Source organism: Ailuropoda melanoleuca, chromosome 14, assembly GCF_002007445.2.
Source record: "Ailuropoda melanoleuca isolate Jingjing chromosome 14, ASM200744v2, whole genome shotgun sequence".
NCBI classification, from domain to species: domain Eukaryota; kingdom Metazoa; phylum Chordata; class Mammalia; order Carnivora; family Ursidae; genus Ailuropoda; species Ailuropoda melanoleuca.
This window is the reverse complement of record NC_048231.1, coordinates 20,398,570-20,426,332: the sequence shown is the minus strand read 5'-3', so window position 1 is coordinate 20,426,332 and position 27,763 is coordinate 20,398,570.

Below are 27,763 nucleotides of genomic sequence, written 5' to 3'. Positions count from 1 at the left end.
ACACGTACACTGCTGTGGTCTTCTTAACAAATGTGGCATCAAAAGTGGCCAGCCTCGTGTGCTGGGTAGAAGACTTGCTATGTCAATACATGGACACATACCTATTTTTTTAAGGCTTTCTTTCTCTTTCTTTCCCTCTTTCTTTCTTTCTTTCTCTCTCTCTCTCTCTCTCTCTCTCTCTCTCTCTCTTTCACGAGCAGTTTTAGGTTCACAGCGAAACTGGGAAGAAAGACGAAGACTTCCCATATATCCCCGCTTCTCACAAGTGCATAGCCTCCTTCATTGTCAACATCCCCCCTACCAGAGAAACATATCTAGGTTTAAAATATTCTCTTTTCACAGTGTCCATATTAAACCCTACTTGAGTACTCAAATAATCCAGTTTGTACTTAAATGTATCACAGCTGGCACACTTTACCGGTCTTTAAGACCCAAAACTCCATTCTTTTCTCACACTGGACATAGAAATATGTGGAGCTGCCAAACTTTATCTTTTAAAGTCAAGAAAGAAAGTTCCATCAGTTATTTTAATAATTTGCCTTGTGGTTGTTCTGTTCCAATTAGGGATTAATCCTGTCTGATAACCCTAATGAGCAGGTTAATTATTAATGAACACTGAGAAATTGAACCCCTCATATACATTCACCTTGTCTGTGTGAGGGGCAATATCACTGCTATGCAGACATACGTGCACCTCTGCTAGAGGTTCTGCTTTCAAAACCAAGAGGAGATTTTTCAATTTGTGCTGGTGTTACGACTCTAGATAAAATTATTTTACCTGTTTTTTGCCTCTTCAAGAGCAGAGTATCTTTTTTCTATGCTTGCTGTTCCTTATTGCAGAATTCTTTCTGTGTGGCTCTTTGCAGTGGTGTTGCATAAACCCACAATACCCTGCTCCTTAGATATTCACTTATTGGTCACAAAGGCAATGCCTCTTACTTTCTTTCAGACTGTCCCTTTTCCCCTTACTCCTTTTCCATGCCTCTCTAGCTACTTTGACCTTAAGGAGTCTTGCTCAAAGTCAAGGGCAATATCTCTGGCAATTTACACATGACCTTTTCAGGCTAGAAGTATATGTGAGGAAAGACTCCTTTTCATGACTGAAGACGATATACACTATTATTATTTCCTCTCAGTTCAAACACCAAATTCTTCTTGAATCCTTTCTCCCTGCCAAGGTCAGTTACCTTCTCCCAATTCCAGCTTCACCTCGGGGGCTTCCTTCTGTCTTTGGCAAAGTGTTTACTATTAATACTTTCCAGACCTTAGCATCATTAGAGTTGGCACGGTTAACTTTCTGATGCCCATCTTCCAAAAACATAGCTATCATGAATCCATCCTCAGAAATTCTGATTGACTCAGTTGATTTCAGATGGTACTTGAAAACCATTTCACAAACATGATTCTGAAGCGGTCACATTTTGACAAATGAACTCCGTGGTTTCAGTCGGCTTTCTCTGTGGCAATGCTCCCTTTGTTACATTGGTATGACTTAACACTTCTTGTTGTTGCTGCAGCAAAACTATGAAGGGGGAGGGGAGAGTGGATGTGGGAAAGTAACCGAAAGACAAATACTTTTATTTTCTGACAAACGTTTGGATGCTGGAGAAGTTTCCCATTTTACCATCTTTCAGAAGATGAGTAAATTGTTTTTTGCTAAAACGACACACTGGTGAGAAGATAAAGCTGATTAGCTCATTTTAGAGCCATGATTAGACACTTGTCCCCATTCCCCATCCTTTCAATATTCTATCCAATGTGACCGTAGCATGATCAGGGAGGTTATGACTTGTGGACGCATGTGCATGCTGTTTGCTGCAAAAATACCTCAATCCTGACCTCAAAGAATCCTGCCTTTGATCGATGAGACTACTACTATTGAATTATTACTTTGACATTTGTTAGCATCCTAAATTTAGGAATAACTTCTCTTTTGAATACTATGAAATTTATTAAACAAAATACTATTTTTGCATGTTCAAATGCTCAAATTTAATCCAATGGAATAATTAAAATATACCCATTACTTTTGTGTCATGATAGTAGAAAGTTCTAATAACCATCCTCTTAGATAATGCTGAATTTAGAGAGCAAAATGTTATAAACTTTGGAAAAGGATCAGTAACTGAGCTTACCTAGGGAATTCTTGAGTTTAGAGTGGTAATCCCATCTGATTTTCTGCCTATGCCTGTAGGTGTAGGTTGTATTTGCGAAGGGAGTTTTGAGCTCAGGAGTCAGCCTGGCAGCCAGACCAGGAAGGTTAAGCACCAGGAAAATGGACTCGCCTCTGAAGTCCCAACCTCTAAAGTCCTATCCACTCACCTGACTGGATGGAGAGATGGGGAGGTGATATTTTAAAAACTATTCTAAACAGTTGAGGAAACAGTCCAGGCAAGCAGGGAAGATGCTATTTGTAGAGCTTAACAATTCCTCTGCTGGTCAGTGTCAAAGTGGTCCTTTGAGGCATGATCTTGGCCACAGGTATCAGGCACCAGTTGAATGATGAGGATTTAGTTAGAATGACTGCAACCTTGAATGGGCTAGAAAAATTAAGGAAGAATGCAATATTTAAAAGTATTGCCTGTAGGATCTGAGAATCATATCTTTCTTTGGCCTCCTAATGATCTTAAGACAAATAGCAAATAAGTGTTTCCACTGACTCAATAAATTTTAGACCCCTTTTCCAAGCAAGGTAATGATAAGATTCACAAATTCTACAAAAGTAAGGTTAAACATTTTCTGCTATATGTATATCATTTTGCACTCAAGAATGGAATGGGCATTAAATCAGTACAACTTTGCACTTATCCTAAATTTCTTTATACCGTTAGCATTTAGTATCAGTTGTATATTTTCTGGGTGATTCTTTGAACTTTCATATTAACCCCTCCATCACAGTTTTGGAATATCAAGTCATGAAGAGACAAACTGGTTTGTGAGGATACAAGATATGAGCCTGTATTACAGTATAAGAGAAAAGCTCATGAACCACATATAGGATATAAGGTCATAGGGGACCACACAGACATGAGGCTCTGCAACCATTTCCTGGAGAGTTCTGGGCCCTAAGCATGGGGCTGGAAGAGGTATTAGGTAGGAAGTCCTTGAAGTTCAGACTCTGGGTTTCCTGGTACCTAGAATCCCCCATTTTCTCTTGTTTTGATCCTTCTCCAAGGGCCCAGCTGGACTCCCTTCTGAATGGCCCTCCTGTGGTGTAGGCAGTATGCTTGTGTCTTCTGTTAGCCAGACAGCAGGTACCTCCCCTGTGCCCAGCTTGCCCCCTCTACCCCTAGAAGGCTAAATTAGTGCTGAGTTATATGAGTTGTTAAACTAAGACTCCTTATATTTTATTTGTTCATTCATTCATTCATTCATTCATTCAATCCCCTCTTTAAAGATAGGGGAAGCTCCAGGTGTGCAGGTGCCTTTTTCATTTTTTTATTTTGTTGCTGTTGTTCACTGCCATATCCATATAATGTGAATAATGTCTAGCCCCTGGTAGGTAACCATTAAATATTTGCTAAATGCTTAATTGAAAGTGATCCAAACACTAATAAAGGAGAATTGTCTGGAAGTGGTGCATGGGAATAGGAAAAAGGAGGAAGTTAAGGAAAGCAGCTCATTGAAATTTTCAATAATCCAGAATTCTCAGCTATAAAATACATGTGTTAGGACTAATCCATTTTGCAGGATTATGCTGAGGAATCACTTCTTCAAAAATAAGTACTTTGTATGTTCAAAATTCCTTTGTAAAGATTGTAAGACCTGATATCCAAAAAGGTGATGGAGGGGATAATTTGGAAGTTGAGTATCCCCCCAAAATATATAGATGATACTAAATGCTAAATCTATAAAGAAATTTATGATAAGTTCAAAATTGTAATGGTTTAATGGCCATTCCATTCTTCTTTTTTTTTTTTTTTAAAGATTTTATGTATTTATTTGAGAGAGAGCAACAGAGAGCTGGAGGGGGGAGGAGAGGGAGAAGCAGGCTCCGCACTGAGCAGGGAGCCTGACTCGGGGCTCTCAATCCTAAAACCCTGGGATCATGACCTGAGCCAAAGGCAGAAGCCCAACCAACTGAGCCACCCAGGTGCCCCTGGTCATTCCATTCCATTCCATTCCATTCCATTCTTTTTTTTTTTTTTATGTTATGTTAGTCACCATACAGTACATCATTAGTTTTTGATGTAGTGTTCCATGATTCATTGTTTGCATATAACACCCAGTGCTCCATGTAATACGTGCCCTCCTTAATACCCATCACTGAGCTAACCCATTCCCCTACTCCCTCCCCTCTAAAACCCTTAGTTTGTTTCCCAGAGTCCATAGTCTCTCGTGGTTCATCTCCCCCTCTGCCTTCCCCCCCTTCACTCTTCGCTTCCTTCTCCTAATGTCCTCCACGCTATTCTTTATGTTCCACAAATAAGTGAAACCATATGATAATTATCTTTCTCTGCTTGACTTATTTCACTTAGCATAATCTCCTCCAGTTCCATCCATGTTGATGCAAATGTTGGATAATCATCCTTTCTGATGGCTGAGTAACATTCCATTGTATATATGAACCACATCTTCTTTATCCATTTTGTCTGTTGAAGGGCATCTCAGCTCCTTCCACAATTTGGTTATTGTGGACATTGCTGCTATGAATATTGGGGTGCATGTGGCCCTTCTTTTCACTACATCTGTATCTTTGGGGTAAATACCCAGTAGTGCAATTGCTGGGTCATAGGGTAGCTCTATTTTTAACATTTTGAGGAAACTCCACAGTTTCCCAAAGTGGCTGTACCAACTTGTATTCCTACCAACAGCATAAGAGGGTTCCCCTTTCTCCACAACCTCTCCAACATTTGTTATTTCTTGCCTTGTCAATTTTTGCCATTCTAACTGGTGTAAGGTGATATCTCAATGTGGTTTTGATTTGAATTTCCCTTGGCCATTCCAATCTTGAGTACAAGTGATATATACAGCAGAAAATGTTCACCCTTATTTTTACAGAATTGATAAATCTTACCATTTTACCTTACTTGGATAAGGGGTCTAAAATTTTTTGAGTTAGTGGAGACACTAATTTGCTATTTGTCTAGAGATCTTTCAGAGGCCAAAGAAAAGTCCACTTTCTTTTTTTTTTTTAATTCTTTGATTTGGAAATTATAATTCTGTTTTCCTCAAAATATTTATGAAATCAACACTATCACATTAAAGAGGTTTCTAATACAAACAGTTCCAGTACATTGAATCTTATAAATGAATGATGTCTATTGCTAGATTTTATCCTTTGTATGTTATTGGAATTTTCTTAATTTTCAATTAAAGACTCACACTTAAAACTTACTACAAAGTATTTGAACCCATGTGTAATTTCAATAATTAAAAAAAAAAACCCTCAAGAAAGGATAGGACACTTCCCTTTCCCTTCTCAATTTCCCCTTGTCTCACAGTTGTTTTGATTTAGTCTGTAGTCATGAGTGCTTCATGAAAAATTTACTGTATGTGAATAAACCTGGAGCTTCACTTAGTCTCCTACAGTTCAACACTCTCTGGTTTATTGAAAGCTTGTTATCAACAGGATTCTACCTGAGAATATCTAGTTCCCACCACCATGTTGTTCTTTGTTTGTCAAAAAGTAAACAGAATCATACACCTGAGCTTTTATGGTTCATTCCTCAGAATTATAATCAGAGTCAGTGCTTCCCAAGCATCGCACTAGGAATCAGTCCTGGTCCATGGCCAAGTGAAAAACAAAAGGACAAGGCAAGGAGTTTTCAGGAAGCTATGCTTTTCCCCCAAATTAAAGAAATCCCTTTTATGTAAAGGTGGTGTTGCTCCTATTATTTGGCATAGATCATTTTTTCATTATAATTATAATGATGATAATTTTATAATTATAATAGATTTTTAAAAATGTTTTTACATGGCTACCTAAATATCAGCAATACTGTTTCTTTCATTAAAACTTAAATATATATATATATATTCATTTATTTATATATATATAATTTATGAAAAGTATAACAAATCCGTGTGTATTCTATAGTTCATAAGTCATGGTCAATTCTATTTTGTCTGACTACACTGCTCATCCACCTCTTTTTCTCTTTTACTCTCTTTTTCTTTCTTTCTTTCTTTTTTTTTTAGCAAACCCATCTTGTATTTTCATCCATAAATATTTCAGCATTTAATTATAGAACATAAGGATGAATTCCTTAAATGTATCTTGAAATTTTAGTGATTGTAAAATCCGAAATAGAATTGAAACAGGTTCCATAGAAGGTATTTAATTCCCTCCGATACTGGTGAGAAAATGGATCTCAGAAAAGGGAAACACATTCACACTAGTGATTGGTGGAACTAATATTTCAGCTTTGGAATTTTGATTCTAAGACTAACGATTATCATGATAATACATAAAGGAAAATATAGAGGACCCTACTTCTTATCACACAAAAATTAATTCAAAATGGAGCAGAGACCTAAATGTAAGTGCTCAAACTATAGAAGTCTTAGAAAACATAGGTGTAAACCTTCATGACCTTGGAATAGACAATAATTTTTTAGATATGACACCAAAAGCACCAACAATCAAGGAATAAATAAATGAACTTCATCAAAATTAAAAACTTTGGTGCATCAAAGGACACTATCAAGTAAATGAAAAGGTGACCCACAGAATGGGAGAAGATATTTACAAATCATATATCTGATAAGAGTCTAGAATCCAGAATATATAAATAATGATTATAACTCAGCAATAAAAAGATAAATACCTTGATTAAAATGGACAAAGGATTTGTACAGACATTTCTCCAAAGAAAATCTAGAAATGGCCAATAAACATGTAAAACATTGTTGAACATTATTAGCCATCAAAGTAATGCAAATCAAAGCCATAGTGAAATGCTACTTCATATCCCTTAGGTGGTTATAATATAAAAGACAGATGATAATAAGCATTGGTTAGGACTGTAAAAAAAAAATGGAATTCTCATGCATGTCTGGTGTGAATGTAAATGGTGCAGCCACTTTGAAAACAGTGGCCGTTCTTCATAAGGTTAAATATAGAGTTACCATATAAAATATCAATTCCACTCCAAAGTATATACCCTAGAAAAAAGAAAGCGTATGTTCACAAAACAAAACAACAAAACAAAACAAAAATTGTACAAGAACATTCATAGCAGGACTATTTATAGTAACCAAAAAATTGAAAGCCAAATGCTCATCAACTGATGAGTGGATAAACAAAACACGACCTATTAGTACAATGAGATATTATGTAACTATACAAAGGAATGGAGTACTGATTTATACTATACTACAATATGGATGAATCTTGAAAACATTATGCTAAGTAAAAGAAGATGGACACAAAAGGCCAAATATTACGTGATTTCAATTATATGAAATGTCCAGAATAGGCAAATCCATATATACACAAAATATGGGGATAGGGGAATGGGAATGACTGCTAGTGAATATGGAGTTTCTTTTTGAGGTGTTAGGGAATGTTCTGGAACTGGATAGTGGTAATAGTTGCACAACTTTGTGAATACACTAGAAACCAATGCATTGTACATGTTAAAAGTGTCAATTTTATGGTATGTGAGTTATGTTTCAACTAGATAGATGCGAGCATGCTTCTATCCCCCAGAGTTATTGCTATCTTCATTTTAGTTATTTTCTTCCTTTGTTTACCTTTTTACTACCCTTTCCTAAAGGAAGATTCTGTAGTGGTAAACTGAAGTTGTAGATGAACAACATGTTAAAGAACAGAATTATTTTTGCTTTTTAATTTTTAAAACAATCTTTTCAGTTTAGAGTAATTTTAGATTTACGGAAAAGTTGCAAAGATGATACAAAGAAATCCTATATGTCCTTCACCCAGTTTCCCCTAAGGTCAACATCTTATATAACTGCAGGACCAAGACCAAAAACTAAGAAAGTAACATTACTACATTACTATTAAATTTACTCCAACTTTATTCAGATTTTACCGGTTTTTCCATTAATGTCCTTTTTCTGTACCAGGATCCCGTCCAGGACACCACTTTGCATTTAGTTGTCACATCTCTTTAGCCTCCTCTGATCTGTGACTGTCTCATTCTTTTTCTTTCTTTCTTTTCTTTCTTTCTTTTTTTTTTTTTGACCTTGACAGTATTGAAGAGAATTGTTCAAATATTTTATAAAATGACTTAGCACTGGAGATACTAGTCTTAATTACTTGCTTAAATAGTATTTACCAGGTTTCTCCACTGTAAGTTTGTGATTTTTCCTTTTCATACTGTATTCTTTGGAAGTGAGTCATAAATCCAGCTCATATGCAGAGCAGGGTGTGGGGAGATTAAGCCCTACCTTCTAGAAGGGTGTCTTAGTCTGTTCAGGCAACTATGACAGAATACCATAGACTGGGTGGCTTATAAACAACAGAAATTTATTTCTCACAGTTCTGGTGGCTGACAAGCCCAAGATCAAGATGCCAGCAGACTAGGTGTCTAGTGAGAGCTCACTTCCTATTTCATAGACAGCTATTTTCATGTTGTATCCTCACATGGTGGAGAGCAGAGAGAGCCCTCTCAATCTCTTTTATAAGGACACTATCCCATTCATGAGGGCACCACCTTATGACCCCCTAATGGCCCATCTCCTGATACTGTCACATTGGGAGCTAAGATTTCAACATACGAGTTTTGGCAGGGACACAAATATTCAGTCCATAACATGAGGAAGTATCTACATAAATTACTTGTAACTTTTCCGTATGAAGGATTTGTCTCTTCTCTTCCGTGTCTTTATTCAATCATTTATATCAATATGACTCATGTATATTTATTTTATGTTTGTGTCATAATCCAATTCTATGTTATTTATTTTGTTCAAATTGTCCCAGCTTTGGCCATTGGAACTCTTTCAGGTGGGTTCCTTTGTTTCTCTGACATGCTCCATCCTTTTAAAAAAATACAATGTTCTTTTCATTGAACACATTCTTACTTTCTGACACTACAAAATGCTCCGGGCGCATCTTGTATACCCCCTTTGTGTGTCAGACCTAGAACCAGTCCCCTTTTCTTAATTGGAGAATGGTATTAGAGATTTTATTTATTTATTCGACAGAGATAGAGACAGCCAGAGAGAGAGGGAACACAAGCAGGGGGAGTGGGAGAGGAAGAAGCAGGCTCCCAGTGGAGGAGCTTGATGTGGGGCTGGATCCCATAACGCCGGGATCACGCCCTGAGCCGAAGGCAGACGCTTAACCGCTGTGCCACCCAGGCGCCCCTGGAGAATGGTATTAGAAACCAAGATCTAGATGCTGGGTGTAAAAGCAGTAATATTTGTATATTGGCAAATGTCAGCTTGAGGGAAAGGAAGGGATCATCTGTCCAGTGGAAGAAAGAAGAGCAAGAGCTAAGAACGAAGGGAGTGGGTTGGATGATAGCTGAGGATTGGACGATGTGTTGAAGCTGGAAATAAATCATGGTGCCTACTCGTTACCCACATGAAACACTGGACATTTGTATGCATGGCGACTCTACCCAGGCATTTTAAATTGATGATAAGACTATGAGGCAAATATATCACAAGCCACCTTCACAATTGGGCAGAATGTGCAATTCTAGAAGAAAAATTCCTAGCTGACCTCTAAGACCCAAATTCATTTGGATTCTCAAAACCAAGTACTGCTCGTATTGCTCTCTGCACTGCGTTTCTCTCTTTTCATGACGTAAACTCAAATAGTCCCTTAAAATATCAATGGTATAATAATGATAATGATAACTGGAGAGCGCAGTTGTTTGGGATTCTGTTTGTGTTTTATTATTATGACTTTTCATTTTGTCCCAGGCAGAGAAAGACTGGATACCAGGCATGCAAATAGCTGTGGTGGAGAGATTGGAAGGGAAAAACAGTGTAAAAGTCACGGTACAGCAGGCAGGGAAAGCATGGAAATTCTGTTCTCTCTAAACCTGACGGGTAGAGGCTGGCTATGTAGGAGATTGTAAAGGGAAATCTGCTTAATAGGAGAGCAACGAGGTGGACAGTCTTTGCTATACTTATATTAACATATGTGCACCTCACAAAATACATTTTGAAAATGCTGGCAGACACGGTTTTGTTTGTTTGTTTGTTTGTTTTTTTGAATGGAAACTTGAAAATGCAGTTTTGATTTGTTTTTTTGTTTTATTTTAGCAGCTGAAGATTTTCAATTGTACTATAGATTAGCTAGAAGTTACAATAAGCCCTTCCTGAGTCAGCTAAATAGTGAAATGAAGTTTCCCAAAGTTGGTTTAACACTGGTGGGTACCATAATAACTCAGGAACCATTGATTCAATCCATTTAGGGGATAGAACAAACGTTTTGATTTTACCTCCTTATTTGCCCAGGGTACCTGAGGGGGCTGCTATAATTAACAATACATTGTTGTACCTGTAGAGTCCTTTCTGTCTCCGAAACCTATGATCCTGGAGGAAATAGACCTTACTAGTTTGCCTTAAACCAAAGGAAATGGGATCTTTCATTTGATCTGTAAAACTGGATTTTCCTACTACCTCTCTCCGGAGGCAGCATGGCTGTGTCACACTAGGCCAAGGCCGGGGATTTATCCTGCCTCTACTATCTACTTGCCGCATGGCTGTCTGCTTGTTGTGCTTGCTAGGGGCTAAATTGTGCTCCCTCCATAAATTCATATGTTGATGTCCTAGCCCCTACTGCTTCTGAATGCAACCGTATTCAGAGATAGGATCTTTAAGGAAACAGTTAATTAAAATGATGTCGTTAGGATGGGCCCTAATCCAATATGACTACTGTCCTTATAAGAAGAGGAAACTTGGACACAGACAACGCAGAGAGAGAAAATAGTGGGAAAATACACAGGGAGAAGATAGCGGTGTACAAGCAGAGAGAGGCCTGGGGCAGATCTGTCTGTCATGCCCTCGGAAGGAACCAACCCTGCTACACCTTAATATCAGACTTTCCAGTCTTCAGAATTGTGAGAAAATAATTTCTTTTAATTTTTTAATTTAATTTTTATAATTAATTTTTATTTTACTTTTTAATTGAGAAAATAAATTTCTATCATTGAAGCCAGTCTGTGATGCTTTGTCAGAGTATCTCTAACAAACCAATGTAGTGCTATGTGGAAATATCACAGAAATCTTTTGGGGGAAAGAGAAAACTAGTATTTGTTGACGGTCACTGTATAGACAAATAGGAATAAACTGATCTCCCTTAATCATCACAACTACCCTTTAGATGGGCGTTAACTTCATTATATTGGCGAAGTAATGAGCCCTGGGAGAGAGAGGGTAATCTGTGTGAAACCAAAGAGCTGCTGGTGGGATATATTTAAATTCATATCTCTTCTACTTCTAGTCCTTGCCCTTTGTACTCCGTGTCATTGGGAAATAAACTACAACAGGTGACCCAAGCCCAACCCTTCGTGCACTTCTACAATGATTTCAATAAAAGATATACTTGCTTACTTAGGAGTCAAGACCAAGGAAGCTTTAAACTGGAAATAATCCAAACCTCTTGATGAAAGGAGCCCCCAGGATGACAAACAACCCTCTTAATAATCCATGAGTTATTTTGGTCTCCCACTAGATGGTGCTAGAACCTATTTCTATGCCACGAGGCGTGTGGTCTGGGGATCTCGCTCAATCCAGTACTACTTTTGGTGCTTTGGCCATAACCTATTTTGGTTTAACATTTCTTTCCTATTGTTGTTCATGTTTCTCTATTAATAATTGATAAGGAGTCCTTAAAAATGCCAAAGTGAGAGAGTCGTCCACCATACTGGCTTGGCAGGAAATACACACCACGAGTGTGGTAGGAGTAATAGTATATCCAATGATCGTAAGACACTTTTTATTTATGGAGAGGTCTTCAATACTCTAATCCGTGGTTGAATGCATAGAAAACAAAAGACTTAAACTTCTTCTATCTCTAGTGATTGATTCACTCTGGGGAGAGGCACACAACTCCTCACTGCCCTAGTTTTTCCATTTATGAAATAGAAATAAAATATGGGACACTTACTTCAAAGAACACTCAGGAGATGAATGAGGTAGTGTCTCTTAAAATACTCTGGTTGTTAGAGAAATAGAGTTATAACCTCTTTGCAAATAGTGCAAGAATGATGACGCCTACAACTTGACTTTGACCCATCAATGCTTATTTGAATCTTTTGACCCCACTTGGTCACAGATTATCCCCAAGTACTTTCGCTGCTCTTTTTCTCAGTAAGATTAAAGGGCATCCACATGATGGAAACTACCATTTGGGGAATGGATTAATAGGTGCCTTTCAGTTTCTCAGTGGAGGAATTTGTTCTGCCCTCCAGAAGTCATTTCATCTCTATTTTTCTCTAAGCTCAAATGCTTTGCTAAGGGTAACATTTGGGATAAGGTTTCTGGATGGTCTCTTTACTCTTAGTCAGTAGGAGAGGTTTCCACTGTACTTTGTTTTTAACCTGTTCTCCAGATATGTGTAGAAAGACACATTGGAAGGTATATTGGGAATGAAAGATGATGGATATTTACGGCTAAATCAGATTTTATAGGTTTGAAACATGCTATAGACTGAATGGTGTCCCACCAAAATTCATGCATTGAAGCCCTAACCCCCCACTATGGCTGTGTTTGAAGATAGGGCCTATAAGGAGATAATGAAGGTTAAATGAGGTAATGAGGTGGGGCCCTGATAGGTTAGGATTAGTGTCCTTCAAGAAGAGTCATCAGAGAATTACTGCTCACTCTTCCTGCTCACCTCCAACCCCACCCCTCCAAGTCATGCTAGCACATAAGGAGATGGTGGCCACTTACAAGCCAAGGAGAAAGCTCTCACTGAGCCCCAACTGTGCTGGCAGGCTGACTTACAACCTTCGGAACTGTGAGAAGATAAATGTCTATTGTTTAAGCCACCTGGTGTGGGGTATTTTATTACGGCAGTCCAAGCGGACTAAGATGAAACACTTACTTTTTAGCTCTAAGAAAGAGGTTAGCACACGGTGGATGTAAAAGGCCACACAGTAAATATTTTAGGCTTTGCAGGTCGTAGAGTCTTTTGCAACCACTCAACCCTGCCATTGTAGCACAGAAGCAGCTATAAGCAGTATGGAAAAAAGCAAATGAGGCTGTGGTCTTGTAAATCTTTATTTATAAAAATAAACAATGAGCCAATTTGGTCACAGGCTGTAGCTTGCTGGCCCTTGCTCTAAGAAAACAAAACAAAACAAAAGAAAACCAAAAAGAAAACCAACCCAAAGCAGATATATTCAGTTTTTTCCTCAAAGGCAGGTTTTCATTATTACTAAACAAACACAACATAATGACAATTGATTGTCTTTTCCACTTTTTAGAAGTTCCAGTGTATGATTCTCATTATTAATAATAGTGTTACTTTTAGGCAAGAGGCACATGGGCCAGTGCTTATTTCTATAGCTAAACCATACAAATCCTGAATCCCCTAATTTTTTTTTTCTCCTAATCCAATGAAAATCATCTCTCTAATGTCTTATGTTTTCCTGTGTGAAACATTCAGATGGGAGATAATTTATGGCTACAAATGTAAGTAGCCTGTCTTTGCGATACATACGATGCTTGTTGACAAGCCCTTTTGTGTCTTTGTATGAGCCAGTTCTGGCAGTCCCCTTTCCCCCTTCTCTTTCCCATTGCTGTCCAGCACTCAGCTAGGTTTCTCCTTTTCCTGTGTATGGGCTATAATTGAGAGTGCTTCACTGGCCTCCACGACTTTACCATGACTGCCAAAGTTTTCTACTTGATGGTTCAGCTACAACCACAACCACCATTCTCAGGAGGCTTATTTTGCCCCAGGCACTAGGGCAACTATTTTCCAAATATAATCTCATTTAATTATTATAACATTCCTGTAAGATAGGTATTACTATGTCCATTTGGTAGATGAGGACAATGAGGTACAGAGTAGTGAAGTAAATAGAGCATAACTGAATAACTGGCAAGTGAGCAGCAGAACTTGGTTTGGAACCCAAGAGTGTCAGAATCCAGAAAGTGAATTTTTATTCACTATTCCCTGGTGGCTCTCTCATGCATACCCTTTGAAAATGCTCTTTCTCTTTTCTTCAACCCTCATAATACCAAAAAATACAATCTCTATGTAATTAACAATCTTCCAAAAAAGCTGTACCAGAGATAGACTTTATTATACATCATCTTAACAAAGACAATCTGAATATTTTTTTGTGAATTCTACAATTTAATTTCTTATCAAGATGGATTTTTTATATCTATGCATGTACCATTTTAGTGCATTGTTCTCCACTGAGTTTAATGTAGGTTAGTCAACTCTGTGTCAATATGCTTTTGTCTATGTGTTTTATTAAGACTATCAACTTATAGAAAATAGGGTTGATTTAACTTTCCTTATCTGTAGGGGAACATACTATTATCTGGAAAAATGGAAAGACTGTGGCTTATGTGTTAGGCAAAAGTTGTGTTAACCTTTTATTTGCTTCACAAGTTATACAACCTCTTGAAACTTTAATATTTTTATCTATTAAGTAAATTAATAATACCTCCCTACCAGGGTGATTGAGGTTAGAACTAACATTTGCAAAGTACATAGTCTGGTGCCTGGCACATAATAGGCTCTTAATAAATGTTAAACTGCTGATGGCATTGATCAGATGACAGGTATCTTCAGAAATGATATAGGTTGATCAGCTAAAAATAGATCATTGTATTTCATGAGACACGAGTTAGGACAATACATATTTTTGAGACTGAATGTTGTTGTGTGTTTAGGAAAAATGCGATTTTTCTCACTTGGAATAAAAAATGATATTCTAGAAGTCCTTGATATGACAGTGAGCTCTTTTAGAACAGTTTGCTGTTAAAGGGAAGAAGTGAGACACATGGCTTAGATTTATCTTTGAAATACACAATTTAACTTTTAAATGAAGGGGAAAAATGCTTGGGGCAAAATGTGTTTTTGGTTTTTTTACAGACTAAACACCATGATCTTCGACCATTCTTTCCCATATGTACTTACTATATTCTTGGGTTAACAGATCAAGGCAGGATTGCATAAGTGAACTGAGCCCTTATGTCATTGCATTTATTATTTAAACCATCATGTTGGGTCAGCAACTGTGAGTGCCAGGAGTTGCTGACCTCCAGGCTGTCCTCTGGGACAGGATGAGGAAGATACAGCCCCGACTTTCTTACCCAAACTGCCCCTTATGTATCAACCAACCAGCAGCGAATAAGTGTGATTGTTGGTCCTTATCTGCTTTGTGGATTATCAGAGGAAAAACAGAAATATGAATCAGTTTCCTTTCTTCTCTCCCATTTATACTGACTTTATCTGCCATTAATTAGTGTTTGTCTTAGAATACTAAGACATTTTGATCCTTATTTGAACTACATGATTAAGGAAGCAAATCTAGACAAAAGAAGCAATCCTAGACTTCATTGTTAAGACAAATATATATGATTTAGGGTCTATCAGATGTTTGGGGGACTCTTATACCAGTAGAGCATATAAATATTTCTCCATCTGGATGTCAGGTGGTAGTGACTGGAGAATAGAGTTATGAGCTGACTGCTACACAATGAAGGGTTATGAGTATTGGGAAAGAGAAAGTCAGTCAGGCTATCTGGCCCCTGGGATAGTGTTGTCAGATTTAGCAAAAGACAAATAAGCAAAAATATAGAATACACTGAATATCAGGTAAACATGAATAACTATTTAGTGTAAGTATGTTCCAAATATTGAATGGTACATATCTATACTAAATGAAAATATTGTTTATTAGAAGTTCACATTTGTTATTTTTATTTTTTATAAAGATTTTATTTATTTATTTGACAGAGAGAGAGACAGCCAGCAAGAGAAGGAACACAAGCAGGGGGAGTGGGAGAGGAAGAAGCTGGCTCCCAGAAGAAGAGCCTGATGTGGGGCTAGATCCCGGAATGCCAGGATCACGCCCCAAGACAAAGGCAGACACTTAACGACTGAGCCACCCAGGCGCCCCTGTTATTGTTAATTCCAGTAGAAATTCACATTGAACTGGGCATTCTCGATTTTATCTAGCAACTCTACCATGGGATTTTGACAAAGGCAGATGTCAAGGAAGAGCAATGGGTCCAAGACAGGGAAATTGAGAGGCAAACAGAAACACACACAATGAACTGGGGTAAGGGGATCTTGAAAATGGGGAGAAACCTGTTTCAGGATAGGGAAGTTGTTAGATCTGGTTGTAACAGGAATTTTGGCCTCCTAGAGTGTGTCCTCCTCAGATCTTACTGACATTGCTGAATTAACCACCTCACCACCCGAAGCACACCCTGGCAGATTCTTTGGGTTGAACAGCCAGCATAGTGGTACAGTGGAGAAACCCTGGGATGTGAAATGGTATACCTCTGATGGAACCTTGTTTCTGACAATTATTAGTAGCACAACTAGGCAAATGAACTAATCTCTGTAAACTTTAGGATTCTTTTTTTTTTTTTTTAAAGATTTTATTTATTTATTTGACAGAGATAGAGACAGCCAGCGAGAGAGGGAACACAGGCATGGGGAGTGGGAGAGGAAGAAGCAGGCTCACAGCAGAGGAGCCTGACGTGGGGCTCGATCCCATAACGCCAGGATCACGCCCTGAGCCGAAGGCAAACGCTTAACCGCTGTGCCACCCAGGCGCCCCAGGATTCTTGTATCTAAAATGGAGGAGTGTTGAACCAGGTCACTCATTCTTAAACTTGTTACTGGCTAAGTACCTAAAATTCATCAGAATCCCTCTTCTTGTGTCTTCCATCTTTTCTTCTCTTCTTCTTTCTCATTAGTACCCAAACCTCTTTCAGTCTACTGAATTACCTAAGTAAATAACTAATTGTCTTTAATTTCATATCCTCTGTTCCTCCCACTGGTGACATATCTCTTTCCTTCTTTTCAGCCAAACATCTTGAAAGAATAATCCCCACTGGTTGCATCTTTGTTCTCTTTGTCCTCTCTACTTCCCAGTCTACATGGTCTGGTTAAGATCACTAACAACCTTGTAACTATGAAATCAAATGGTTGCTTTTCAGGATAATTGATCCATGACTTTCCTGTAGCATCTGGGATGGCTGGTGCACCCCTCCTCATCTATGCATGCTATATACTAATTTCCTTTGACTTTGAGACAGCCTACCGGTGTCTGCAGACCCCTCCTCTGCATATTCTTTGTATCTGGACATTTAAGAAGATTTTCTCCTGGCTCTCTACTCAGTTTGCAAATTGTCCTTTCACTGGCTTATGTGTTGCCATGGCTTCAATTGGCAACCTAATGTTGATGATCTACAACTGTTAATCACTAGCCAGATTTCTCTTCTGAGCTCCATACTGTTATTTCCAACTATGGGATACCTGGAGTTGATATCCTTTGACTACCTCCCTTCCAGTGTGGCCTAAGTATCTGTTGCTCCTGTACCAGCAGAGTATAAAAAGAATGCCATTTATTTTTTTCTGACAACAAAGAAGATGGTAAAAGAAGAAAGATTTAACTCGTGGTTTTTTTTCTTTAATTTTTTAAATCTATTTCAGAGAGAGAGAGAGAGAGAGAGAGAGAGCAAAATGGGAGGGACAGAGGCTGAGGGAAAGCGAATCTTTAAGCAGACTCTGTGCTAAGAACAGAACCTGATGCAGGGCTCAATCGCATGACCATGACCCGAGCCAAAACCAAGAACTGGACACTCAACCAGCTGAGCTATCCAGGTGCCCCTTAACTCCTGTTTAAACTCCTATTACTCAGATAAATGTTTTCTGAGTGCAGACCTTAGGCTTTTGCAATGATAATGATTTGTTTTTGAAAGGTAAATCTGCTGATTATGCCTGAAGTTATGGAGTATCATTTTAGTCTGGCCATGTGCCTTTATAAGAGGTATTTCCATGGTCTCTACTTGTTTATTGATTGTCCCAGAGACATATCCTGCTGATAATATTCTATATGCTTTTTTGATTGTATGGAATTTTTTACATACTTCTTAATTTTATCATACACAAAGTCATTGCTGTGGTTACTGTGTTATCAATGATTAGCATAGCTTGGACTCATGAGGCAGAGGGTCCCAAGAGGCATTTGGTGATGGTACATTCTTCCCTCATACACCTTCTGCTAGCTAAACAAGGGCATTTATTAGAGACCTCAGTTAAGGCTAGATGCACTGGAGTGATTATGCATATTTTGGGTATACATCAATTTACCAAGGGTAATGTTTCTCAAGAATTATTCTGAACACATTTTATAAAGAAAAGCACATTTTAGAGTGATTTACATTATAATTTCAGGGATGTGTGCCCTCATTAAAAATGTTGGCACTAAGGCAAATTAAAATCATTCTTTAATGTAAAAAACTCTGCAATAACATATTTATCTTGAAAGAATGGCTTCTGAAAAATTATCCAGAAGGTATCAGAGATAAGTGAAATGGCCTCATTGGATCGTAATTTCACAAAATTTTAAGATAAGAAGTTGCACTAGAAATAAACAACAAAATAGTATTCATCTTAATTCTCACAGTTTTGTTTGTATTGTTTTATTTTTGAAGGGAAGAGGTTTTCTTAGGGTGAAATGAAGGTCATAAAAAGGGATTTGTCTTAGTCTGCTCAGGCTATAATAACAAAATATGTAGCCTGGGTGGCTTAAACAAAAGACATTTATTTCTCACAGTTCTGGGGGCTGAAAGTCTGAGATCAGGATGTCAGTGTGGTTGAGTTCTGGTGAGGGTCCTCTTCCAAGCTTGTAAATGTCTGCCTCCTGCTGTATGCTCATATGGCAGAGAGGGCAAGAACAAGCTCTCTGGTTTCTTCTTATAAGGGCACTAATTCTATCATGAGAACCCCACCCTCATGACCTCATCTAAAACTGATTACCTCTCCAGAGCTCCACCTTCTAATCCCATCACACTGGGGGTTAGGACTTCAGTATATGAATTTTACACGGACACAATTCAGTCAGTAAGGAAAATACTCTGCATATTTATAAGTTGGTAGCAGATTTTTCTGTTTTGAGATAAAGAGCATATAGCTAAATACATATTAGAATAAACAGTTAAACTGAGAATCACATCTTAATAGATTATTATTCTGTTTGTATCAAGAAATCTATGGCACTGAATAAGTTGGTACCAATAAGTTTTATTGTATTCTTTAGACTATTGTACACCTGGAAGAAAAAAAGTCTATAACCCCTGATAAAGCCTACCTTTTGTAGCATTTTGAGTTGACCTTTTGTCATTTCTCTGTATACACTTACCTGGACACAGAATAAAATTGAGAAAGGGTCAGGTAAAGAATTCAGTAGACCGAAATGAATCCTGTCTGGCTTTTCATTCTTTTAAAATCTTGCTGGTATTGGTATTTTCTGTGGAATTTGACCATTGTAATGGAGTTTAGAATTATGGCATTGAGGGAAAAAAAAACTAATTTTGATGAATCAAAATCAAATACTTTGAATTTTTTTATTTGATTTTGATTTTTTGATTTTGAATCAAAATCAAATACTTTGATTTTTAGTGAAAACTTACATCCACACAGAGACAAGGCATGTGCATGAATATTCATAGCAACATTATTCATCATAGCCCCAAACTGGAAATAATCCAAATGACCATCAATTGGTGAATGGACAAACATACAATAGGATACTAAAAGGAATATAGAAAGAGTGTATTACTGATATAAGCGACAATGTAGTTGAACCTCAAAAACATTTTGCTTAGTGAAAAAATCCCAGTGCATAAGACTACATATTCTATAATTTCATGTATATAAAACATCAAGAAGAGACAAATTTGTAGAGACACAAAGCAGTTCAGTGGTTGCTGGGGGCTGAGTTGGAATAATGACTAACTGCACACAAGGGGCACAAAGGAACTTTTGGAGGTGATAGAAATGCTCTAAAACTGTATCGTGGTGATGGGTGCACAACTCTATAAATTTTCTAAGAAGCATTGAATTATATACTTACAATGGGTGAATTTATGCTATATCAATTATACTTCAATAAAGCTGTTGAAAAAAACTGCTAATTAAGCTTCCTATTCTTCCTATAAAACTGTTGAAAACTCATATCTTCAGGAATTGTCTTTGCTCTGGTCCCGCCGACAGTTCTCTTCTTTTAGCTTATACTGATCTTAACACCGTGATCTTTCCACAAATCCTTTGGAGTCCATTCAGAAGCAATACTAGCCAATTGGACACTTATTTTCCTTGGAAAGAGGTGAGGAGCGAGATGGGGCTACTCTGACCACAGAAATTATCTGTGACTTTCAGGCACAAGCTGCTTAGTAGAATGACAGGAATTGTAAACACATTAATTGGGAGGCACTGGGTGAGGACCTCTGTCTTCTGGCACTGTCAGCCAAAGTGGTGTGGCCTTGGCAAATAAATCTAATAGCTGCGCTTGATTCCCATTATGAGCCACAGGGGTGCAGTTCCTGACATCTCGAAATTCTTGAATAATGTCCGTCAGCGCTTTGCTATCAATGTACTGCACATTGAGCGTGTTCTCGCTTGAGGAATACTCTGCTCATCTCTACATCAGAACCTTTGGAGAAAATGCAGAGCACTGTTGAAAAGCAGATAATAAACAGTAATGGAGCAAGAACGGGGCCGTGTGAGTGCTGTTAGTCACAGTCAATGCATCTGATAGTCTCTCCGTAATCTCTCACCATTACTCCTTTGTGCAGAGAGCAAATGATGTTTATAAACTTATCTGGATAGCCAGCCTTTCACGAGGTTTTCCACATGCTAATTCAGTTAATAGAATCAAATGCCTAAGTTTAGTCCACAAAGAGAACATAAAATCAGAATGCAATTCTTGCCGCTTGTTCCGCGGTCACGTAAAAGAAGGGAAATGATGTTTAATTTTCTGCGATGACACGAAAGTCCTGCTAATTGGATCATCGTGAATGGTACATGTGGAGGCACTGAGCTGTTCTTTGACTTCAGACCTAATAAAAACAGAAGGAGCACTGTCACGCAGGAGATCCCGTGAAAACAATGCTATAAGGGGATGCGACTGTGCTCCTCGTAAATAGATATCTTATGTATTTCACGTGGGCAGTGCTTTCATAGTATGTGATTAGACTGCAGTTCCTCTAAATCTGTACGAGGCCAGGTCGTTCCATAATGTAAACCTTTAGACAAACAGAATCACAACGTTAGGAGCTGTAAAAGTGAAAAATGAAGGCCCCAACTTGAGGAAATTGAATTTGATATCAGAGATAAAATATGTTCACTTTTTAAAACTGAATCATCAAAAAATGAAGAGGGTAAGATAAAATAGCCCATGTTTTCTGAGAGAGTTGAATGTTGGTTGGAAGAGTTAAGGAACAAATTCAGGAGGAGGTAGACAGGCTCTGTAGGTCTGTATTAAATGGGGTAAAACCTGGCCAGCTAGGGGAAAAAATGGCGGTGGAAGCTGGGGGAAGCATTCCAGGACGTATTGAGTATGGAGGTGCAAACACTAAAGTATGCTTTGTGAGCAGTGAGGAGAATGGTCTGGCTGTAGCAGAAAATATATGTTGGGGAGTCATGGGAGATAAAGTTGGGAAGGGTCTTCTACTTTGTGGGTTGTCTTGAATGCTAGAATGGCAGGTTTAGATATTATTAGCTAGATAGTAGTGAACCAAGGACGGTTTTGAACAGAGATGTGACCTCATACAGATAATATTCTAAAAATAACATGCCACCTTTATAGAGAAGGGATTGGAAGAGAAAGACCCTGAATTCTGAGGGGTTCATTAGGAAAACGAACTGAAAAACAGACGTGAAATAAAAGTAGATGGGTGTGGAGTGGAAACTAAAAAGTGTCCTCTCTCTACCTTTCTTCCAATATTCAAGTTAACCCCACAATTACACATCTGGATTAATAGGAGAGAACTGCAGCATTGACAAAAAAAAACATTGATCAAGGAGAGCTAGTGGAAAGGAAGATGATGCGTTTTAAGAAATGAATGTTGAATGCAGTGTGTTGAGCACATACGTAAGGAGGTCATTGGCAGGCAGCTCCAAGCACCTACAGTGACTGCTCTGTGCTCTGTTGTACTGTTTCCTGTATACCAGATGCCTGTGGCAAAACCTGTATAGGGTAAGTGTCCTATACACATTAGGTGAATGACTTGATTTGGTTAAATGTCAAGAACACAGATTTGGAAGTCCTCGGCACAGAGATCCTTGTTCAAATTATGAGAAATGATAAGGTTTTTGAATGAGTGTCAGGAGGGAAGGAAGGGAGGGAGGGAGGGAAGAAGAGAGGAAAGGAGGGAAGGAGGTAGAAGGGAGGTCAGGGGAAGAAGAAAGAAAATGACCAAGAGCCAAGTCTTGGAACAGTCTTCTAGTGGGAAAGTGTAATAAGACAAGGACCCCACAAAAGAAATTGTACGGGTTAGAAAGACAGTAGCTTCAATGTATAAAGTTTCTACAATTTCAAGTCAGTGGGCAAAAACAGCACTTTAGTGGTAGTGTTAGAAGAAAAAAACTACCCTTAATCCTACGTTCATTTTTTTTTAAAAGTCGATTACGTGAGACTTGAATATTCTTAGTTGCTATAAAATTTTCTCTGGTAAGTTATGTGGAAAACAAAGGCATAATAGTGTGCTTCAGTATCAAATGTGTTGTACCATTATTTTTCTTGTTTGCTGAAAGTGAAGAAAATGTGTGTCATGTGTAATTTGATGAACATTGAACAGTGACAAGCAAAGCCTGTTTACCTCCTCTGGGGTGATATTGTACTCCACTTATGATTGCACAAAAATTAACTTTGGAAGCTGAATTAAGCATACTTTAAAAAATCTCCATCAGGCGAGTTGTGTCTAGTCCAATCCTAGAACATATTTCTTGTGAGTTTCTTGGATTTTTCGCCACAGCATCAAGAAAATACCATCCATATTTTTCTTACGGTAGGAGTAGATGAGACTCGATTTTTTCCTCCTTAAAATCATTTTTGAGACATTGTCCTTGAAATCTTCACCAACTTGAGACAATAATTAGATTTTTTTTAGCATTAATATGCAGTATCCATAACTGGTTTTGGCTATAAATGCTTAAAATTAGTTATAATGAGAAAGGTTGGACATTTTCTCTTGAAATTTCGGATTCAGTATACTCCATGCTTAAAGTATATCTGCCAAACAGCCAAGATCCACTGACAGTTATAATTTTTTCAAGTTTGACACAGTTGGTCTTTTCTCTGGTGTTCCAAAAATAGGTCACTTGGTCTTTCAGCTCATAAATTTAGCCAAGCATATTTCCTTTTGAGAATCAAAGCACCTCAACATGGAACACAAGTATTTTTTGATCCGCATACATAACTTTACAAAGCAAAGGAAAAAACAAACAAGAAAACCCTGGGTTTCACATACTGTTATTCTCATACTGATTATCTTGACAGTGAGATGAGTTCTTCTCTAAGAGAACTTGGTGGCGTTTGGAAGTTCATTGCTTGGGGACAAATGGCACAAGGGCATCTAAACTGATGATTTTTCTTCCTCTCCAATTTTTTTTTTTTTTTTTTTTGCTAGCAATCTAGATTACCAAACCCAATATTTCTAGACTAGGAAAAAAATATACTATAATCCTTCTCCTCCCTAATTCTGATCCTTGTTTAGAAAAACTTTGATAGAATCAGGAAGATATTAGATCTTTGTGGTAGTTGCTAAGGTTTGAAAAAAGAGCATTTTCATTTGGTAGAATCTTTAAACGTTCAGAATAAACTAATACTTGAATAGACTCTCCCAGTGATGGAACTATACCAAGTGAATCAAAGAAAACAAAAGGTAAGGATTGATTTTTTCCCAAACTTGAGTTATGGTATTTTCTGCTGAGTTTTCTGTTTGAAGACTGACTACAGAAATTACACAAAGAAACACCATAATGTTCTTTAATAAAGAATAGGATTTCTTCCATAAAAAAAACACCATAGTGTTTGTTTCATGAGAGTTTTGGAAACTTCGGAATACAAGGTTTAATACAAGTCACCAAAGAAGTTAAGGTTTTTACTTTTTGCAATTAAAGGGGCTACTTCACGTAAAATTTTCAGTCTTTGAGGATTCTTGGTTATAGGTTTTAGTAATTGCCAACTTCAAGTGTGGGCCAAATAATAGTTTGGGATGTTTTTTGGCTTGTATGATTTTTTATTAAAATTTTTTATTCCAGTGCCATTCAAAAAGGACATTTGGTACCATAGCTCTGTATTTGGACTATACTGAGAAATCTGGACATCATCTTTTTACAATGTTTGTGACTCTTGGTATCAGTATCATAATATTTTGGAGTTTTCTTTTTGCTAACATTGACGGTTACCCTATCCTTCCCCCAAAGTGGAAATACCTCAACCCCCATCACTTAAAGAAATTATAAAAACAGGAGATGGCTGATCAGAGCCTGGTATTACTTTTACAGAGGTCTAGAATCTAAATTGTGTGAGGGAAGAGGCTGTCTTATTCACTACTCAATCCCTTCAGCTAGAAGCTTTGATGAGTCATTGCTCAGAAAATATCTGTTGAGTAAATTTCTTAAATGAATATTTGTTTAATGTCATCAGTGATGTCAAGGATGAGCAATGGATGGCGGGGCTGACTGTTCGAGATATATGTGAGCTCTGATAAGCAGTATTTTAGGTAATTTTTCATGTGTAGCTACTCATTTAGACCCATTTAAAGGTTCCTGGAGCCAAAGTCAGATGATCTTATTTTTATTTATGTTTTTATTTATTTTTGTGTTTTTTTAAAAAGATTTTATTTATTTTATTAATTTATTAATTTATTTATTTTAGAGAGAGAGAGCCTGAGGAGTAGGTGGGAGAAGGGAAGAGTAGAGGGGGAGGGAGAGGAAGAAAGGGAGAGAATTTCCAGCAGACTCCCCACTAAGTGAGGAGCCTGGGGCTGGGTTCTACCTCAGGATCCTGAGATCATGACCTGAGCCAAACCAAGAGTCAGACACATAACTGACTGAACCACCCAGGCACCCCTGATCTTATTTTTAAATCTGTATTTTAGCTTGCTTAGTCAGAATGAACCATAGCTCATGGAAAAGGAAGATGCATCATCATAAATAGCTTTCATGACACCCACTACCCCCTCTTTTTGATATTACATATTCAAATATGTTAATTTTTAAAAATAAAACATTACATTTCAGTAAGAAATAAGCTTATCAATAAAAAAATACATCACACATGAATTATATTAAACATAATTAAGAAGTAATTATTAAATGTTGCATTAAGTATAGTACGTATTATGCATGTATTCTCATGCTGTTTCTTGTACACCCAAAGTCAGGAGTATTTGTTTTGATATTAATTTTATGTATTTCATATTGTGAAAGCTACCTGTATTTTTAAAAAATTTTCCAAGTTTGTAGTTCTATTATTAAATATATTTCTTTGAAGAAAACATTCCCTGATTTATCTACCAGATTTACATCTGAACTTCTACGGGGACATCTTGTTCTCTGCCTTCTCTTCCCCAGAATGCTGTTAAATGTAAGCAAAGGGAGAAGAGAATTTGGACTTGGTGTTTACCAGTATGCCAAATGCAATTGAGGTCAAGCAGAATGACGAGTACAAGTGAAGTCTTTGTGATTTGGCAAGAAGGTGATTGTTAGATATCCATGGAAAGAACAGTTTCATAGCTAAATGAGGATGGAAACCAGATTGGAAAGCAATGATAAGATACATTTGAACCCATCAGACAATAAAAGGTAAAAATCTGACAACACCAATTGCTGCAAGGCTGGGGGGAAACCTCAAACATTAACAGTGGGAGAGCACATTGAAACAACTATTTGGGAAAGGCAATTGGTGCTATCTACAATATCTAGTGAAGATGAAAATGCACATGGCCTGAGGTCCAGATATTGTACATCTAGCAATTATTTTAGAGAAACTTTTACCCATGCCCAGGAAAAGACATGTACTCAATGTTGACATTATATTTGGTAGTGAACAATTGGAAGCAACGCAAATCTCTGTCATAAGGGAAAGATAAATAATTTGTGTCTTATTATATGATGAATATTACTCATCAGGTAAAATGAATAAATTGAAGTTATGCAGCAATATGGATAAATTTCAAGTATAGAAGTAATATATAAAATATATTTAATGAAAAAATTTCAGAATGAAGCATAAAGTATGATGTCACGTAGGTAAGACATTCAAAGGAACACTAGTTTAAAAACTGCATATGCATGTAACAAAACTACACAAACCCATACATATGTAGCAAAGTATAAACTACAAAATGGGAAGGATTCATCATGGTGGTTACTCAGTGGGGAAAATAGCCAATAGAGATGTTAGCTGGGAATGGGGCCAATGAGAGCTACAAAGAAAACTTCAAATTCACTTAAGTTGTTTTATTTATTTTTATTTTTTATAGCCTGAATTAAATAAGACAAAACTCTAATGAGTTCATTTAGGTTGTGGATGCCTTCTTATTTTACCCTCTATATTTTTGAAATATTTTACTAAAACATGAAAGTGAAGATTGTTTTTCAATTTGGGGAGGCATAATTATATTTGAAGTTAGAGGGTGCTAAGAAAGAGAAGAATTTTAAGACCCTGAAGAGATTGGGGATAAAACATGGGCCTCTTGAAAATGAAGCATATAGGGTCTCAGGCTCATAAGGAGGTGACTCTGAGATCCATGCCACATCTTACTCTGTGCATCATGTGACACCCTCCATCTCCCACATCTGTGTCTTGTTGATCTTTGTGCATCTGGTGCTGGAGCACAGGGCCTGATAGCTAATCAGTATTTGCAGGAAGAAAGGTTGGGAAAAACGAAAGGAAAAAAGAAAAATTGGGGACTATGAAAAAGGGAAGAAAAGAAAGAAGAAGGCAGTCAATGACAGCAAAGAAAACTTGAAGGCAAGAATAAATCAGAGCTGAATTAAAGAAAAGACAAAAGATGTGGCATTGTTCTGCATAGCCAAAAAGGAGGTGTGTTTTCCTGTTGAGAATGGAAAGGCTTAAAAAAACTTGGATTTATCATCTTTTTCAAACACTTGCATCATGTTCTCTTGGTAGTGGAGTCTAACTACATCCCTAAAACTTAAATTCAGTTGTGAGGGAAGCATGAGAATTTGGGAAAAGTAATTGTGAGATCTACTGAACTGTAAGCGGTAACTTGCACTGGTTTGTGAAAGGGAAGCAGACATAAAGAGAATTTTGTGAAGCTTCGAATAAGTCACAGAGTTGGTAAAAGGTGGTTGATTTATTGATAGAATTGAAGTGGGTTAGAAAACTCTTTAGCAATCACCTTATTTTGCATTAATGTGAAAAATATGCAGCCATATGCATTGGACAACTTACATTCATACAAATAATGCTGCAGCAATAATGGCTGGTGTTGCCTTGAACTATGTATTGCTCTGTGTGGATAATAGTAAAGCCACATTAAAAGTCACACTAGAGCTGCCCCCAAGATCTGCAATTAGAGTCAACCTTAACTCGCTTCTTTGGTTGTATCTGTTTAATACTACCTCTGATGTCAGAGGACTAAGGGCAGGGCAGATGTTGATCATTTGTAATTTTGTTATCGCACATGATAAACCATCAAATAATTCTGAGATAATTGCTCAGCCAAATAAATAACACCAAATAATTCTGAGATAATTTCTGTCTGCTGGAAAACAAATCTCAGGGTTTTATGACATTATACAGAATTTCAGTGTCAAAAAAATTGCACTTGATAGGCAGTCAAATTAGTTGGGACTTTCAGATTTTCTGCATTGTATTTT